The sequence below is a fragment of the Crocodylus porosus genome, unplaced genomic scaffold (genome assembly GCF_001723895.1).
Source record: "Crocodylus porosus isolate Cpor-Errol unplaced genomic scaffold, CroPor_comp1, whole genome shotgun sequence".
Taxonomy (NCBI): domain Eukaryota; kingdom Metazoa; phylum Chordata; order Crocodylia; family Crocodylidae; genus Crocodylus; species Crocodylus porosus.
The window spans coordinates 26,753,379-26,758,344 of NW_017728910.1; positions in this window are offsets into that span (position 1 = coordinate 26,753,379).

Sequence of the window (4,966 nt, forward strand, 5' to 3'; positions counted from 1 at the left end):
AATGGGACAGTGAGGAGAGTCTCCATACACAAGAACAAGATGCTGCTGGAATTATGTGTCTACTTGTAGTGTCTGCACTTTAAGAAAGAAGTTGAAAAATGGGGATGGGATTCCAGAAACAGCTACAAAAATATCTGAGCACTGCAGATCTGCTGTACAGAGGGAGACTTAAAAAAAGCTTGCTTTAGTTTATCAAAGAGAAGGGGAAGAAAAGATTGGATCACAGGCTACAAGGACCTAGATGGGAAGGCGATGTCTGAGAGCAAAGGGACTTTTAATTTAGCAGATGAAGGCGTAAGAAGCTGGAAGCTGAAATGAGATAAATTCTGGCTCAGACATAGAGTGTCAATCTTGTGCAGTTAGGCTAGTTAACCATGCAACAACTGAGGCCAATTTCCCATTGCTTCATTGTATTGAAGTCCAGATTGGATGTGTTCCTAACAGATGCACATTCGCTCAGGCAGAAGGTATGGGCCGGACGCAGGAAGCAGCAGGTGTTTTTTCTTCTGACCTGTGCAGTAGTGTAACCTGGGGGCAAGGGGTGAGCAGGGCACCAGCCTCAAGCACCAACGTAGGGGCAGTCCCCCCAGCTGAGTCTGTGCCCCAGTGACCTTGCCTTGTCCTTGCTGGGGGGTCACCTGCTCTGTGAGCAGGCTTGCACTTTCCAGGGCTGCCTATGCCAAGTGGCAAGTGCATTTTAAACAGCAACTGAAGTAAAATGCTGCAGGTAGCTTGGTGATGACGCCTGGCGCTCTCAGTGTTTGATGAGAGATGCAAAACCCTTAAATGATGGAGCCAAAGAGGTCACTGGGTTTATCTGAATGTCAGATCTTCTGGGTCCAAGCTCTGTTTATAAGAATCGAAATGCACTCAGCGTGTGTCTGGAGGGAATATTGATTGAGGGAAGCATTGGAAAGGGGACGTAATGTAGGACAGGAATACGAGAGGCCCAAAAGATTAGCATAGGTTAATTCTGAAAGGGAGCGAGGGATGCGTTCCAAATACTGATCAGCCTGGACATTGCCAGAGGGATGTGACATTCAGCAAAGCACAGAGGGCAGCTGGATGCACCATCCATCTCCCGTACCAGGCAGGAGCCACGTGACACTCTCTGGAGCAATAAAAGCCACGTGCAACCAGCTGCTGTCTGCCACTGCCTTCACTTTTGCATTTGGGGGACCTGAGGAAGTTGGCAGAAGTGTACCTGGGTGTTCACAAGAAAGGGGGTAACTGCTGTGTGCATGTGGGGGGAAGTTTAGAGATGGCCAGGAGTGAGATGGGAGGTGTGTGGGGGTGGTGGAGATCTCCCAGCTTTGAGATAAGCTCAGGGAAAGCTGAGATGAAGTTCTGCATCTAAAGGATTGGCGTGGCCTCAAGGACCCATGTCTGAGGGCTTCACAGTCCAAATGCATTTATTCTGTGCTGTTGCCCTCAACGTATCAGTGCAGGGAGGCTGAATGGCCTTCTCCAGGACATCCCAGGAGTCAGGCTCTGAGCCAGGCTTCAGAACCCAGATCCCCAGACTTAGGGGTTCTTCTGTAGTGCTCCAGACAGGGCTGCCAAGAAGCCCACCCCTGCCCACAACATCCTGCTGTACCCACACGCACCCTGGACATGAGGCCCCAGAAGACCTCCCAGCAATACTGCTCCTGAATGTGCTGGAGATTGAGAGCTCAAAAGCATTGAGGTGGCCTGTCGCCTCATTTCTGGGCATGACACATGGGGAACAGAAGAGGCCAGCCAGCAGAGGTATACCTAGTACTTCTGGGGTGCATCTACACATGCACTTTAATGTGCATTAGCCTATTTTCATGCGCATTTAAGCGTCACTAAACAAAACCATGCTATTTGACTAATGCACATTAAATGGTCTGATACGCATTAAGTGTTACTTAAAAACCTTTAGTTAATGTGCATTAAGGCAGGTTAATGTGCATTTTCTTAGTACCAGATTTAATGTGCATTAACTAAAGTGCATTAATGCACATATAGACATGCCTCTTGCTGCCCTAGGTATGGATGTTGTCAGCTGGGGGAAGGTCAGGTACCTTAGTGCCTTGTGTGCTGTCTGTTACCATTGTGGCATTGCCAATGGCTTCTTAGCATATGGAGCAACATGACCTCCTGCTCCTTTGTGTTGTGTGGCTCCAGGATAATGGCCATTGATCCCTTTCTTCCCTGCAGGGATGAGCATGATCAGGGTTACTGTTAGATCCAGTGGATAATTTGGGTTTTTATTATTATTATCTTAAAACTTCAATCACATTTCAACCCCCCCCCCCAAAAAAACTGTCATTAACATTGGTTCACTATGCCAGACCTGGTCAAAAATTTCACATTATAAATGGTGAATTTTTATAAATTAAAAAAATGTCATGTTATCCTACCCACCACTCCACAGCCAGTCCAAGCAATCCCTCCGTTTCAGTGCAGGGGTGCTGGATTTGCAAGAACATCTCTAACAGATTCTCCTAAAGGTGCCCAAAATTTCCTTCCCTGAGGGCTGCGCTGACAATGTGGTGGCAGCTTCAGAGTCATAATGAGGCCATGACCTGCAGTCAGGTCCATGCAGGTGCAACAGTTCACTGCCAGGGTGTTGACTCCTATCACATAGAGGAAATGTCAGCTTCAATGACCTTTTAATGAAGAGTTTCTGCCAAACAATTCTACAGGACTAAGGTTGTCATTAGCACTATGTAACAACAACTTGATTGAACCAGATCCTTCCAAGCTTATACTGCTTCTGAGGCTGCCAGCAAGAAAAAAATCCCACCAACTTACCAAAATTACAGTGAAGCCATGTTTTGCAATGTGCTCAAGGATACTATTGGGATCTTTGCCCCAGGGTCATTATGGTGGTAGTATAGACATGCCCCAAAGGCCATTGGTGAGCAGATGCTGCTCCTGATTGCCCGGAGTGGAGTTATCTCTGTGACAAAGTGCAGACACCGGGTTAGCCTTCTGGCACAGGAGATGCCCACTCGAGAACTGGCATTTGATATACACGCAAAACAGGGCTCCCCAAGCCATTCTGTATTTTAGCCCTGAGCTCCTAGAGAAGGCAAAGTCCCTGCCATCTACAATGCTGATCACCTGCAGCTTTGTTTTTAGCTGAAGAGGGCAGCAGGGTGGGTCAGCACACAGGTCCAACAACGCATGCTAACTTTTCCATACTCAGAAGAGACCTGAAGCTCTGTGCCTGTGGCTGGACCAGATGGAGCTGGTTATCGTGGGAAGTGGTTCACTCAACAGTTATGTTTTTTTGTTAACCATAAATACCATATTTTCCTACATGTAATACATACTTCCCCCCCAAAAACAGACACTGGAAATTGTAATGCACATTATATGTGAGAAATATGGTAAAAGCAGTTTCTGCTGCTCACTGGACAAAAGTGAACGTAAGATCTGGAGGGGTCTCACAGGGAGGGGAAGGATGAGCAAGCTCAGGTCCCCAGCTGCTGGTTCTCAGGTATGTATTACAAGGAATGATCTTTTTTTATTTATTTTATTCTGCCTTTCAAAAACCAGGGGTGTCTCTTACTCCAGGGCATGTTGTATGTGAGAAAATACGGTACTGATGATGCAACATGGACATGTATTTGCTAGTGTGTGTACATATGCACATATTTCATTCATGCTCCTAAACAGACATTGATATTTTGGGCCCAGCTCTGATGTTGCATGTTCTGCTGCAAACGTGCAGTAGCTTCACCAAAGTCAGTGGGCCTGGTGCTGGTCTGACATCGATTTACACATGAATCTGACACTTGGTATCATTGAGACATCTCCTGGTGTGCCCCAGCATGACAACAGGAAAAGGTGGAGTTGTATTTAGCTCATAAAAACTTGGTATGTCAGAGGGAGGTTGCTTATGTCTGAGGAGTACAATGCAGTGCCAAATAGGTACTGGAGCCAGCACAGGCCCTGGTTTTTCAGCAAGGTACCTTTAGACTGGATGAAGCATCATGTTCTAATACCACCATATTGCATCTCATCCCCAAGATAGCATCTCTACTTGGTGCAGTATTGGGTAATGTGGATATTTTGTTCATGGTACAGTATGTTTGTGGTTGCATCTCTGTGTAAGGGAGATTTCCAAAGGCACATATTGGAAAATCTCAGCATCCAACCCCCAGTCAGGGCCTTAAGAGCCAGGGGTTTACCTGACTCTTGCGTCCTTCAAAATCTTGCCCTGTATTCTCAGATAAAAAGATCAAAGAAGCTTGTGTGGTTTTGGTTAAAGAATCAACTGGATAATGTCCTTAAGTTTGCCTTTAGCTGGAAGGCAAAACATTTGCTTGGTTGCCTTGAGAATCTTTCTTTACTTGTATTTATTAATGAATTTAATAACCCCTGTATCAGTGCATGGATGGACAGACAGGGGATGAATTTAAACCGTGTCACTATTGGTTAGTAATCAGAATTCTCTTCTTCACTGACCTTTCTGTATACTCTTACATTGATCAGACTCACCTAAAACTTTCCATGCTTTGGGTTAACTGTTTCAAACAAGATCCCAGATGATTAGGGTAGAATCCAGGTCAGGATTATAGAACTATAGGAAAGTAGTTGGGGTATGGGACCTCACAAAGCCGCCGAGTCCAGCCTCCCTGCTTGACGCAGGATTACCCCTTGTTAAACCAGCCCAGCCAAGTGTCTTCATTACAGATTTCATAGTTTCATAGTCATTTGGGCTGGAAGTGACCTCAGAAGATCATCGAGTCCAGCCCCCTACCCCATGGGCAGGAAGTCAGCTGGGGTCATAGGATCCCAGCAAGAAATGCATCCAATTTGCTCTTGAAGGTGTTCAATTTAAGTGCTTGAACCACCTCCGCTGGCAGACTGTTCCAGACCTTGGGGACTGGGACAGTAAAGAAATTCTTCCTTATGTCCAGCCTGACACGGTCTTGCAGGAGTTTGTGACCGCTCGACCTCGTCATCCCTTGGGGCGCTCTGGTGAACA